Here is a 20,178-nt window from a genome sequence, read left to right on the forward strand (position 1 = left end):
ACTATTACTATATAACGTATGACGTTATATACTTATACTATATAACGTATAACGATATATACTATTACGTATTAACGTATAACGTTATATACTATTACTATATAACGTATAACGTTATATACTATTACTATATAACGTATAACGATATATACTATTCCGTACTATCGTATAACGTTATATAATATTACTATATAACGTATAACGTTATATACCATAACTATATAACGTATAACGTTATATACTATTACTATATAACGTATAACGTTATATACTATTACTATATAACGTATAACGTTATATACTATTACTATTAACGTATAACGTTATATACTATTACTATATAACACATAACGTTATGTAATATTACTATATAACGTATAACGTTATATACTATTACTATATAACGTATGACGTTATATACTTATACTATATAACGTATAACGATATATACTATTACGTATTAACGTATAACGTTATATACTATTACTATATAACGTATAACGTTATATACTATTACTATATAACGTATAACGTTATATACTATTATTATATAACGCACAACGTTATATAATATTACTATATAACGTATAACGTTATATACTATTACTATATAACGTATAACGTTATATACTTATACTATATAACGTATAACGTTATATACTATTACTATATAGCGCATAACGTTATATAATATTACTATATAACGTATAACGTTATATACTATTACTATATAACGTATAACGATATATACTATTCCGTACTATCGTATAACGTTATATAATATTACTATATAACGTATAACGTTATATACCATTACTATATAACGTATAACGTTATATACTATTACTATATAACGTATAACGTTATATACTATTACTATATAACGTATAACGTTATATACTATTACGTAATAACGTATAACGTTATATAGTATTGCCATATCACGTATAACGTTGTATATTATTACGTACTAACGTATAATGTTATATACTATTACTATATAACGTATAACGATATATACTATTCCGTACTATCGTATAACGTTATATACTATTACTATATAACGCATAACGTTATATACTATTACTATATAGCGTATATCGTTATATACTATTACTATATAACGCATAACGTTATATAATATTACTATATAACGTATAACGTTATATACTATTACTATATAACGTATAACGTTATATACTATTACTATATAACGTATAACGTTATATACTATTACTATATAACGTATAACGTTATATACTATTACTATATAACGTATAACGTTCTATACTATAACTATATAACGCATAACGTTATATAATATTACTATATAACGTATAACGTTATATACTATTACTATATAACGTATAACGTTATATACTATTACTATATAACGTATAACGTTATATACTATTACTATATGACGCATAACGTTATATAATATTACTATATAACGTATAACGTTATATACTATTACTATATAACGTATAACGTTATATACTATCACTATATAACGTATAACGATATATACTATTCCGTACTATCGTATAACGTTATATACTATTACTATATAACGTATAACGTTATATACTATTACGTAATAACGTATAACGTTATATACTATTACGTAATAACGTATAACGTTATATACTATTACTATATAACGTATAACGTTATATAATATTACTATATAACGTATAACGATATATACTATTCCGTACTATCGTATAACGTTATATACTATTACTATATAATGCATAACGTTATATACTATTACTATATAACGTATAACGTTATATACTATTACTATATAACGCATAACGTTATATAATATTACTATATAACGTATAACGTTATATACCATTACTATATAACGTATAACGTTATATACCATTACTATATAACGTATATCGTTATATACTATTACTATATAACGTATAACGTTATATACTATTACTATATAACGTATAACGTTATATACTATTACTATATAACGTATAACGTTATATACTATTACTATATAACGTATAACGATATATACTGTTACGTATTAACGTATAACGTTATATACTATTTCTATATAACGTATAACGTTATATACTATTACGTACTATCGTATAACGTTATATACTATTACTATATAACGTATAACGTTATATACTATTACTATATAACGTATAACGTTATATACTATTACTATATAACGTATAACGTTATATACTATTACTATATAACGTATAACGTTATATACTATTACTATATAACGTATAACGTTATATACTATTACTATATAACGCATAACGTTATATAATATTACTATATAACGTATAACGTTATATACCATTACTATATAACGTATAACGTTATATACTATTACTATGTAACGTATAACGTTATATACTATTACTATATAACGTATAACGTTATATACTATTACTATATAACGTATAACGATATATACTATTACGTAATAACGTATAACGATATATACTATTACGTAATAACGTATAACGTTATATAGTATTGCCATATCACGTATAACGTTGTATATTATTACGTACTAACGTATAACGTTATATACTATTACTATGTAACGTATAACGTTATATACTATTACTATATAACACATAACGTTATGTAATATTACTATATAACGTATAACGTTATATACTATTTCTATATAACGTATAACGTTATATACTATTACGTACTATCGTATAACGTTATATACTATTACTATATAACGTATAACGTTATATACTATTACTATATAACGTATAACGTTATATACTATTACTATATAACGTATAACGTTATATACTATTACTATATAACGTATAACGTTATATACTATTACTATATAACGTATAACGTTATATACTATTACTATATAACGTATAACGTTATATACTATTACTATATAACGCATAACGTTATATAATATTACTATATATCGTATAACGTTATATACCATTACTATATAACGTATAACGTTATATACTATTACTATGTAACGTATAACGTTATATACTATTACTATATAACGTATAACGTTATATACTATTACTATATAACGTATAACGATATATACTATTACGTAATAACGTATAACGATATATACTATTACGTAATAACGTATAACGTTATATAGTATTGCCATATCACGTATAACGTTGTATATTATTACGTACTAACGTATAACGTTATATACTATTACTATGTAACGTATAACGTTATATACTATTACTATATAACACATAACGTTATGTAATATTACTATATAACGTATAACGTTATATACTATTACTATATAACGTATGACGTTATATACTTATACTATATAACGTATAACGATATATACTATTACGTATTAACGTATAACGTTATATACTATTACTATATAACGTATAACGTTATATACTATTACTATATAACGTATAACGTTATATACTATTACTATATAACGTATAACGATATATACTATTACGTAATAACGTATAACGTTATATAGTATTGCCATATCACGTATAACGTTGTATATTATTACGTACTAACGTATAACGTTATATACTATTACTATATAACGTATAACGTTATATACTATTACTATATAACGTATAACGTTGTATAGTATTACCGTATAACGTATAACGTTATATACTATTACTATATAACGTATAACGTTATATACTATTACTATATAACGTATAACGTTATATACTATTACTATATAACGTATGACGATATATACTATTACGTATTAACGCATAACGTTATATACTATTACCATATAACGTATAACGTTATATACTATTACTATATAACGTATAACGTTATATACTATTACTATATAACGTATAACGTTCTATACTATTACTATATAACGCATAACGTTATATAATATTACTATATAACGTATAACGTTATATACTATTACTATATAACGTATAACGTTATATACTATTACTATATAACGTATAACGTTATATACTATTATTATATAACGCACAACGTTATATAATATTACTATATAACGTATAACGTTATATACTATTACTATATAACGTATAACGTTATATACTTATACTATATAACGTATAACGTTATATACTATTACTATATAGCGCATAACGTTATATAATATTACTATATAACGTATAACGTTATATACTATTACTATATAACGTATAACGATATATACTATCACGTATTAACGTATAACGCTATATACTATTACTATATAACGTATAACGTTATATACTATTACTATATAACGTATAACGTTATATACTATTACTATATAACGTATAACGTTATATACTATTACTATATAACGTATAACGATATATACTATTACGTATTAACGTATAACGTTATATACTATTACTATATAACGTATAACGTTATATACTATTACTATATAACGTATAACGTTATATACTTTTACTATATAACGTATAACGATATATACTATTCCGTACTATCGTATAACGTTATATACTATTACTGTATAATGCATAACGTTATATACTATTACTATATAACGTATAACGTTATATACTATTACTATATAGCGCATAACGTTATATAATATTACTATATAACGTATAACGTTATATACTATTACTATATAACGTATAACGATATATACTATCACGTATTAACGTATAACGTTATATAATATTACTATATAACGTATAACGTTATATACTATTACTATATAACGTATAACGTTATATACTATTACTATATAACGTATAACGTTATATACTATTACTATATAACGTATAACGATATATACTATTACGTATTAACGTATAACGTTATATACTATTACTATATAACGTATAACGTTATATACTATTACGTACTATCGTATAACGTTATATACTATTACTATATAACGTATAACGTTATATACTATTACTATATAACGTATAACGATATATACTATTCCGTACTATCGTATAACGTTATATACTATTACTATATAACGTATAACGTTATATACTATTACTATATAACGTATAACGTTCTATACTATTACTATATAACGCATAACGTTATATAATATTACTATATAACGTATAACGTTATATACTATTACTATATAACGTATAACGTTATATACTATTACTATATAACGTATAACGTTATATACTATTACTATATAACGTATAACGATATATACTATCACGTATTAACGTATAACGTTATATACTATTACTATATAACGTATAACGTTATATACTATTACTATATAACGTATAACGTTATATACTATTACTATATAACGTATAACGTTATATACTATTACTATATAACGTATAACGTTATATACTATTACTATATAACGTATAACGTTATATACTATTACTATATAACGTATAACGTTATATACTATTACTATATAACGTATAACGTTATATACTATTACTATATAACGTATAACGATATATACTATTACGTATTAACGTATAACGTTATATACTATTACTATATAACGTATAACGTTATATACTATTACGTGCTATCGTATAACGTTATATACTATTACTATATAACGTATAACGTTATATACTATTACTATATAACGTATAACGATATATACTATTCCGTACTATCGTATAACGTTATATAATATTACTATATAACGTATAACGTTATATACCATAACTATATAACGTATAACGTTATATACTATTACTATATAACGTATGACGTTATATACTTATACTATATAACGTATAACGATATATACTATTACGTATTAACGTATAACGTTATATACTATTACTATATAACGTATAACGTTATATACTATTACTATATAACGTATAACGTTATATACTATTACTATATAACGTATAACGATATATACTATTCCGTACTATCGTATAACGTTATATAATATTACTATATAACGTATAACGTTATATACTATTACTATATAACACATAACGTTATGTAATATTACTATATAACGTATAACGTTATATACTATTACTATATAACGTATGACGTTATATACTTATACTATGTAACGTATAACGTTATATACTATTACTATATAACGTATAACGTTATATACTATTATTATATAACGTATAACGTTATATACTTATACTATATATCGTATAACGTTATATACTATTACTATATAACGCATAACGTTATATACTATTACTATATAACGTATAACGATATATACTATTACGTATTAACGTATAACGTTATATACTATTACTATATAACGTATAACGTTATATACTATTACTATATAACGTATAACGTTATATACTATTACTATATAACGTATAACGATATATACTATTACGTATTAACGTATAACGTTATATACTATTACTATATAACGTATAACGTTATATACTATTACTATATAACGTATAACGTTATATACTATTACTATATAACGTATAACGTTATATACTATTACTATATAACGTATAACGTTATATACTATTACTATATAACGTATAACGTTATATACTATCACTATATAACGTATAACGATATATACTATTCCGTACTATCGTATAACGTTATATACTATTACTATATAACGTATAACGTTATATACTATTACGTAATAACGTATAACGTTATATACTATTACTATATAACGTATAACGTTATATAATATTACTATATAACGTATAACGATATATACTATTCCGTACTATCGTATAACGTTATATACTATTACTATATAATGCATAACGTTATATACTATTACTATATAACGTATAACGTTATATACTATTACTATATAACGCATAACGTTATATAATATTACTATATAACGTATAACGTTATATACCATTACTATATAACGTATAACGTTATATACCATTACTATATAACGTATATCGTTATATACTATTACTATATAACGTATAACGTTATATACTATTACTATATAACGTATAACGTTATATACTATTACTATATAACGTATAACGTTATATACTATTACTATATAACGTATAACGTTATATACTATTACTATATAACGCATAACGTTATATACTATTACTATATAACGTATAACGTTCTATACTATTACTATATAACGCATAACGTTATATAATATTACTATATAACGTATAACGTTATATACTATTACTATATAACGTATAACGTTATATACTATTACTATATAACGTATAACGTTATATACTATTATTATATAACGCACAACGTTATATAATATTACTATATAACGTATAACGTTATATACTATTACTATATAACGTATAACGTTATATACTTATACTATATAACGTATAACGTTATATACTATTACTATATAACGCATAACGTTATATACTATTACTATATAACGAATAACGATATATACTATTACGTATTAACGTATAACGTTATATACTATTACTATATAACGTATAACGTTATATACTATTACTATATAACGTATAACGTTATATACTATTACTATATAACGTATAACGTTATATACTGTTACTATATAACGTATAACGTTATATACTATTACTATATAACGTATAACGTTATATACTATTACTATATAACGTATAACGTTATATACTATTACTATATAACGTATAACGTTATATACTATTACTATATAACGCATAACGTTATATAATATTACTATATAACGTATAACGTTATATACCATTACTATATAACGTATAACGTTATATACTATTACTATGTAACGTATAACGTTATATACTATTACTATAAAACACATAACGTTATGTAATATTACTATATAACGTATAACGTTATATACTATTACTATATAACGTATGACGTTATATACTTATACTATATAACGTATAACGATATATACTATTACGTATTAACGTATAACATTATATACTATTACTATATAACGTATAACGTTATATACTCTTACTATATAACGTATAACGTTAATACTATTACTATATAACGTATAACGATATATACTATTCCGTACTATCGTATAACATTATATAATATTACTATATAACGTATAACGTTATATACCATTACTATATAACGTATAACGTTATATACTATTACTATATAACGTATAACGTTATATACTATTACTATATAACGTATAACGTTATATACTATTACGTAATAACGTATAACGTTATATAGTATTGCCATATCACGTATAACGTTGTATATTATTACGTACTAACGTATAACGTTATATACTATTACTATATAACGTATAACGTTATATACTATTACTATATAACGTATAACGTTATATACTATTACTATATAACGTATAACGTTATATACTATTACTATATAACGTATAACGTTGTATATTATTACCATATAACGTATAACGTTATATACTATTACGTACTAACGTATAACGTTATATACTATTACTATGTCACATATATCGCTATATACTATAACTATATAACGTATAACGATATATACTGTTACTATATAACGTATAACGTTATATAGTATTACGTAATAACGTATAACGTTATATAGTATTGCCATATCACGTATAACGTTGTATATTATTACGTACTAACGTATAACGTTATATACTATTACTATATAACGTATAACGTTATATACTATTACTATATAACGTATAACGTTATATACTATTACTATATAACGTATAACGTTATATACTATTACTATATAACGTATAACGTTATATACTATTACTATATAACGTATGACGATATATACTATTACGTATTAACGCATAACGTTATATACTATTACTATATAACGTATAACGTTATATACTATTACTATATAACGTATAACGTTATATACTACTACTATATAACGTATAACGTTCTATACTATTACTATATAACGCATAACGTTATATAATATTACTATATAACGTATAACGTTATATACTATTACTATATAACGTATAACGTTATATACTATTACTATATAACGTATAACGTTCTATACTATTACTATATAACGCATAACGTTATATAATATTACTATATAACGTATAACGTTATATACTATTACTATATAACGTATAACGTTATATACTATTACTATATAACGTATAACGTTATATACTATTATTATATAACGCACAACGTTATATAATATTACTATATAACGTATAACGTTATATACTATTACTATATAACGTATAACGTTATATACTTATACTATATAACGTATAACGTTATATACTATTACTATATAGCGCATAACGTTATATAATATTACTATATAACGTATAACGTTATATACTATTACTATATAACGTATAACGATATATACTATCACGTATTAACGTATAACGTTATATACTATTACTATATAACGTATAACGTTATATACTATTACTATATAACGTTATACGTTATATACTATTACTATATAACGTATAACGTTATATACTATTACTATACAACGTATAACGATATATACTATTACGTATTAACGTATAACGTTATATACTATTACTATATAACGTATAACGTTATATACTATTACGTACTATCGTATAACGTTATATACTATTACTATATAACGTATAACGTTATATACTATTACTATATAACGTATAACGTTATATACTATTACTATATAACGTATAACGATATATACTATTACTATATAACGTATAACGTTATATACTATTACTATATAACGTATAACGTTATATACTATTACTATATAACGTATAACGTTATATACTATTACTATATAACGTATAACGATATATACTATCACGTATTAACGTATAACGTTATATACTATTACTATATAACGTATAACGTTATATACTATTACTATATAACGTATAACGTTATATACTATTACTATACAACGTATAACGATATATACTATTACGTATTAACGTATAACGTTATATACTATTACTATATAACGTATAACGTTATATACTATTACGTACTATCGTATAACGTTATATACTATTACTATATAACGTATAACGTTATATACTATTACTATATAACGTATAACGTTATATACTATTACTATATAACGTATAACGTTATATACTATTACTATATAACGTATAACGTTATATACTATTACTATATAACGTATAACGTTATATACTATTACTATATAACGTATAACGTTATATACTATTACTATATAACGCATAACGTTATATAATATTACTATATAACGTATAACGTTATATACCATTACTATATAACGTATAACGTTATATACTATTACTATGTAACGTATAACGTTATATACTATTACTATATAACACATAACGTTATGAAATATTACTATATAACGTATAACGTTATATACTATTACTATATAACGTATGACGTTATATACTTATACTATATAACGTATAACGATATATACTATTACGTATTAACGTATAACGTTATATACTATTACTATATAACGTATAACGTTATATACTATTACTATATAACGTATAACGATATATACTATTCCGTACTATCGTATAACGTTATATAATATTACTATATAACGTATAACGTTATATACCATAACTATATAACGTATAACGTTATATACTATTACTATATAACGTATAACGTTATATACTATTACTATATAACGTATAACGTTATATACTATTACTATGTAACGTATAACGTTATATACTATTACTATATAACACATAACGTTATGTAATATTACTATATAACGTATAACGTTATATACTATTACTATATAACGTATGACGTTATATACTTATACTATATAACGTATAACGATATATACTATTACGTATTAACGTATAACGTTATATACTATTACTATATAACGTATAACGTTATATACTATTACTATATAACGTATAACGTTATATACTATTACTATATAACGTATAACGATATATACTATTCCGTACTATCGTATAACGTTATATAATATTACTATATAACGTATAACGTTATATACTATTACTATATAACACATAACGTTATGTAATATTACTATATAACGTATAACGTTATATACTATTACTATATAACGTATGACGTTATATACTTATACTATATAACGTATAACGTTATATACTATTACTATATAACGTATGACGTTATATACTTATACTATATAACGTATAACGTTATATACTATTACTATATAACGTATAACGTTATATACTATTATTATATAACGTATAACGTTATATACTTATACTATATATCGTATAACGTTATATACTATTACTATATAACGCATAACGTTATATACTATTACTATATAACGTATAACGTTCTATACTATTACTATATAACGCATAACGTTATATAATATTACTATATAACGTATAACGTTATATACTATTACTATATAACGTATAACGTTATATACTATTACTATATAAAGTATAACGTTCTATACTATTACTATATAACGCATAACGTTATATAATATTACTATATAACGTATAACGTTATATACTATTACTATATAACGTATAACGTTATATACTATTACTATATAACGTATAACGTTATATACTATTATTATATAACGCACAACGTTATATACTATTACTATATAACGTATAACGTTATATACTATTACTATATAACGCATAACGTTATATACTATTACTATATAACGTATAACGTTCTATACTATTACTATATAACGCATAACGTTATATAATATTACTATATAACGTATAACGTTATATACTATTACTATATAACGTATAACGTTATATACTATTACTATATAACGTATAACGTTATATACTATTATTATATAACGCACAACGTTATATAATATTACTATATAACGTATAACGTTATATACTATTACTATATAACGTATAACGTTATATACTTATACTATATAACGTATAACGTTATATACTATTACTATATAACGCATAACGTTATATACTATTACTATATAACGAATAACGATATATACTATTACGTATTAACGTATAACGTTATATACTATTACTATATAACGTATAACGTTATATACTATTACGTACTATCGTATAACGTTATATACTATTACTATATAACGTATAACGTTATATACTGTTACTATATAACGTATAACGTTATATACTATTACTATATAACGTATAACGTTATATACTATTACTATATAACGTATAACGTTATATACTATTACTATATAACGTATAACGTTATATACTATTACTATATAACGCATAACGTTATATAATATTACTATATAACGTATAACGTTATATACCATTACTATATAACGTATAACGTTATATACTATTACTATGTAACGTATAACGTTATATACTATTACTATAAAACACATAACGTTATGTAATATTACTATATAACGTATAACGTTATATACTATTACTATATAACGTATGACGTTATATACTTATACTATATAACGTATAACGATATATACTATTACGTATTAACGTATAACATTATATACTATTACTATATAACGTATAACGTTATATACTCTTACTATATAACGTATAACGTTAATACTATTACTATATAACGTATAACGATATATACTATTCCGTACTATCGTATAACATTATATAATATTACTATATAACGTATAACGTTATATACCATTACTATATAACGTATAACGTTATATACTATTACTATATAACGGATAACGTTATATACTATTACTATATAACGTATAACGTTATATACTATTACGTAATAACGTATAACGTTATATAGTATTGCCATATCACGTATAACGTTGTATATTATTACGTACTAACGTATAACGTTATATACTATTACTATATAACGTATAACGTTATATACTATTACTATATAACGTATAACGTTATATACTATTACTATATAACGTATAACGTTATATACTATTACTATATAACGTATAACGTTGTATATTATTACCATATAACGTATAACGTTATATACTATTACGTACTAACGTATAACGTTATATACTATTACTATGTCACATATATCGCTATATACTATAACTATATAACGTATAACGATATATACTGTTACTATATAACGTATAACGTTATATAGTATTACGTAATAACGTATAACGTTATATAGTATTGCCATATCACGTATAACGTTGTATATTATTACGTACTAACGTATAACGTTATATACTATTACTATATAACGTATAACGTTATATACTATTACTATATAACGTATAACGTTATATACTATTACTATATAACGTATAACGTTATATACTATTACTATATAACGTATAACGTTATATACTATTACTATATAACGTATGACGATATATACTATTACGTATTAACGCATAACGTTATATACTATTACTATATAACGTATAACGTTATATACTATTACTATATAACGTATAACGTTATATACTACTACTATATAACGTATAACGTTCTATACTATTACTATATAACGCATAACGTTATATAATATTACTATATAACGTATAACGTTATATACTATTACTATATAACGTATAACGTTATATACTATTACTATATAACGTATAACGTTATATACTATTACTATATAACGTATAACGTTCTATACTATTACTATATAACGCATAACGTTATATAATATTACTATATAACGTATAACGTTATATACTATTACTATATAACGTATAACGTTATATACTATTACTATATAACGTATAACGTTATATACTATTATTATATAACGCACAACGTTATATAATATTACTATATAACGTATAACGTTATATACTATTACTATATAACGTATAACGTTATATACTTATACTATATAACGTATAACGTTATATACTATTACTATATAGCGCATAACGTTATATAATATTACTATATAACGTATAACGTTATATACTATTACTATATAACGTATAACGATATATACTATCACGTATTAACGTATAACGTTATATACTATTACTATATAACGTATAACGTTATATACTATTACTATATAACGTATAACGTTATATACTATTACTATATAACGTATAACGTTATATACTATTACTATATAACGTATAACGATATATACTATTACGTATTAACGTATAACGTTATATACTATTACTATATAACGTATAACGTTATATACTATTACTATATAACGTATAACGATATATACTATTCCGTACTATCGTATAACGTTATATACTATTACTGTATAATGCATAACGTTATATACTATTACTATATAACGTATAACGTTATATACTATTACTATATAGCGCATAACGTTATATAATATTACTATATAACGTATAACGTTATATACTATTACTATATAACGTATAACGATATATACTATCACGTATTAACGTATAACGTTATATACTATTACTATATAACGTATAACGTTATATACTATTACTATATAACGTATAACGTTATATACTATTACTATATAACGTATAACGTTATATACTATTACTATACAACGTATAACGATATATACTATTACGTATTAACGTATAACGTTATATACTATTACTATATAACGTATAACGTTATATACTATTACGTACTATCGTATAACGTTATATACTATTACTATATAACGTATAACGTTATATACTATTACTATATAACGTATAACGTTATATACTATTACTATATAACGTATAACGTTATATACTATTACTATATAACGTATAACGTTATATACTATTACTATATAACGTATAACGTTATATACTATTACTATATAACGTATAACGTTATATACTATTACTATATAACGCATAACGTTATATAATATTACTATATAACGTATAACGTTATATACCATTACTATATAACGTATAACGTTATATACTATTACTATGTAACGTATAACGTTATATACTATTACTATATAACACATAACGTTATGAAATATTACTATATAACGTATAACGTTATATACTATTACTATATAACGTATGACGTTATATACTTATACTATATAACGTATAACGATATATACTATTACGTATTAACGTATAACGTTATATACTATTACTATATAACGTATAACGTTATATACTATTACTATATAACGTATAACGATATATACTATTCCGTACTATCGTATAACGTTATATAATATTACTATATAACGTATAACGTTATATACCATAACTATATAACGTATAACGTTATATACTATTACTATATAACGTATAACGTTATATACTATTACTATATAACGTATAACGTTATATACTATTACTATGTAACGTATAACGTTATATACTATTACTATATAACACATAACGTTATGTAATATTACTATATAACGTATAACGTTATATACTATTACTATATAACGTATGACGTTATATACTTATACTATATAACGTATAACGATATATACTATTACGTATTAACGTATAACGTTATATACTATTACTATATAACGTATAACGTTATATACTATTACTATATAACGTATAACGTTATATACTATTACTATATAACGTATAACGATATATACTATTCCGTACTATCGTATAACGTTATATAATATTACTATATAACGTATAACGTTATATACTATTACTATATAACACATAACGTTATGTAATATTACTATATAACGTATAACGTTATATACTATTACTATATAACGTATGACGTTATATACTTATACTATATAACGTATAACGTTATATACTATTACTATATAACGTATGACGTTATATACTTATACTATATAACGTATAACGTTATATACTATTACTATATAACGTATAACGTTATATACTATTATTATATAACGTATAACGTTATATACTTATACTATATATCGTATAACGTTATATACTATTACTATATAACGCATAACGTTATATACTATTACTATATAACGTATAACGTTCTATACTATTACTATATAACGCATAACGTTATATAATATTACTATATAACGTATAACGTTATATACTATTACTATATAACGTATAACGTTATATACTATTACTATATAAAGTATAACGTTCTATACTATTACTATATAACGCATAACGTTATATAATATTACTATATAACGTATAACGTTATATACTATTACTATATAACGTATAACGTTATATACTATTACTATATAACGTATAACGTTATATACTATTATTATATAACGCACAACGTTATATAATATTACTATATAACGTATAACGTTATATACTATTACTATATAACGTATAACGTTATATACTTATACTATATAACGTATAACGTTATATACTATTACTATATAGCGCATAACGTTATATAATATTACTATATAACGTATAACGTTATATACTATTACTATATAACGTATAACGATATATACTATCACGTATTAACGTATAACGTTATATACTATTACTATATAACGTATAACGTTATATACTATTACTATATAACGTATAACGTTATATACTATTACTATATAACGTATAACGTTATATACTATTACTATATAACGTATAACGATATATACTATTACGTATTAACGTATAACGTTATATACTATTACTATATAACGTATAACGTTATATACTATTACTATATAACGTATAACGTTATATACTTTTACTATATAACGTATAACGATATATACTATTCCGTACTATCGTATAACGTTATATACTATTACTGTATAATGCATAACGTTATATACTATTACTATATAACGTATAACGTTATATACTATTACTATATAGCGCATAACGTTATATAATATTACTATATAACGTATAACGTTATATACTATTACTATATAACGTATAACGATATATACTATCACGTATTAACGTATAACGTTATATACTATTACTATATAACGTATAACGTTATATACTATTACTATATAACGTATAACGTTATATACTATTACTATATAACGTATAACGTTATATACTATTACTATATAACGTATAACGGTATATACTATTACGTATTAACGTATAACGTTATATACTATTACTATATAACGTATAACGTTATATACTATTACGTACTATCGTATAACGTTATATACTATTACTATATAACGTATAACGTTATATACTATTACTATATAACGTATAACGTTATATACTATTACTATATAACGTATAACGTTATATACTATTACTATATAACGTATAACGTTATATACTATTACTATATAACGTATAACGTTATATACTATTACTATATAACGTATAACGTTATATACTATTACTATATAACGCATAACGTTATATAATATTACTATATAACGTATAACGTTATATACCATTACTATATAACGTATAACGTTATATACTATTACTATGTAACGTATAACGTTATATACTATTACTATATAACACATAACGTTATGTAATATTACTATATAACGTATAACGTTATATACTATTACTATATAACGTATGACGTTATATACTTATACTATATAACGTATAACGATATATACTATTACGTATTAACGTATAACGTTATATACTATTACTATATAACGTATAACGTTATATACTATTACTATATAACGTATAACGATATATACTATTCCGTACTATCGTATAACGTTATATAATATTACTATATAACGTATAACGTTATATACCATAACTATATAACGTATAACGTTATATACTATTACTATATAACGTATAACGTTATATACTATTACTATATAACGTATAACGTTATATACTATTACTATGTAACGTATAACGTTATATACTATTACTATATAACACATAACGTTATGTAATATTACTATATAACGTATAACGTTATATACTATTACTATATAACGTATGACGTTATATACTTATACTATATAACGTATAACGATATATACTATTACGTATTAACGTATAACGTTATATACTATTACTATATAACGTATAACGTTATATACTATTACTATATAACGTATAACGTTATATACTATTACTATATAACGTATAACGATATATACTATTCCGTACTATCGTATAACGTTATATAATATTACTATATAACGTATAACGTTATATACTATTACTATATAGCACATAACGTTATGTAATATTACTATATAACGTATAACGTTATATACTATTACTATATAACGTATGACGTTATATACTTATACTATATAACGTATAACGTTATATACTATTACTATATAACGTATAACGTTATATACTATTATTATATAACGTATAACGTTATATACTTATACTATATATCGTATAACGTTATATACTATTACTATATAACGCATAACGTTATATACTATTACTATATAACGTATAACGATATATACTATTACGCATTAACGTATAACGTTATATACTATTACTATATAACGTATAACGTTATATACTATTACTATATAACGTATAACGTTATATACTATTACTATATAACGTATAACGATATATACTATTACGTATTAACGTATAACGTTATATACTATTACTATATAACGTATAACGTTATATACTATTACTATATAACGTATAACGTTATATACTATTACTATATAACGTATAACGTTATATACTATTACTATATAACGTATAACGTTATATACTATTACTATATAACGTGTAACGTTATATACTATTACTATATAACGTATAACGTTATATACTATTACTATATAACGTATAACGTTATATACTATTACGTAATAACGTATAACGTTATATACTATTACTATATAACGTATAACGTTATATACTATTACTATATAACGTATAACGTTATATACTATTACTATATAACGTATAACGTTATATACTATTACTATATAACGTATAACGTTATATACTATCACTATATAACGTATAACGATATATACTATTCCGTACTATCGTATAACGTTATATACTATTACTATATAACGTATAACGTTATATACTATTACGTAATAACGTATAACGTTATATACTATTACTATATAACGTATAACGTTATATAATATTACTATATAACGTATAACGATATATACTATTCCGTACTATCGTATAACGTTATATACTATTACTATATAATGCATAACGTTATATACTATTACTATATAACGTATAACGTTATATACTATTACTATATAACGCATAACGTTATATAATATTACTATATAACGTATAACGTTATATACCATTACTATATAACGTATAACGTTATATACCATTACTATATAACGTATATCGTTATATACTATTACTATATAACGTATAACGTTATATACTATTACTATATAACGTATAACGTTATATACTATTACTATATAACGTATAACGTTATATACTATTACTATATAACGCATAACGTTATATACTATTACTATATAACGTATAACGTTCTATACTATTACTATATAACGCATAACGTTATATAATATTACTATATAACGTATAACGTTATATACTATTACTATATAACGTATAACGTTATATACTATTACTATATAACGTATAACGTTATATACAATTATTATATAACGCACAACGTTATATAATATTACTATATAACGTATAACGTTATATACTATTACTATATAACGTATAACGTTATATACTATTACTATATAACGTATAACGTTATATACTATTACTATATAACGTATAACGATATATACTATTACGTATTAACGTATAACGTTATATACTATTACTATATAACGTATAACGTTATATACTATTACTATATAACGTATAACGTTATATACTTTTACTATATAACGTATAACGATATATACTATTCCGTACTATCGTATAACGTTATATACTATTGCTGTATAATGCATAACGTTATATACTATTACTATATAACGTATAACGTTATATACTATTACTATATAGCGCATAACGTTATATAATATTACTATATAACGTATAACGTTATATACTATTACTATATAACGTATAACGATATACACTATCACGTATTAACGTATAACGTTATATACTATTACTATATAACGTATAACGTTATATACTATTACTATATAACGTATAACGTTATATACTATTACTATATAACGTATAACGTTATATACTATTACGTACTATCGTATAACATTATATACTATTACTATATAGCGCATAACGTTATATACTATTACTATATAACGTATAACGTTATATACTATTACTATATAGCGCATAACGTTATATAATATTACTATATAACGTATAACGTTATATACTATTACTATATAACGTATA

The sequence above is a fragment of the Bombus terrestris genome, chromosome 9, assembly GCF_910591885.1.
Source record: "Bombus terrestris chromosome 9, iyBomTerr1.2, whole genome shotgun sequence".
NCBI classification, from domain to species: domain Eukaryota; kingdom Metazoa; phylum Arthropoda; class Insecta; order Hymenoptera; family Apidae; genus Bombus; species Bombus terrestris.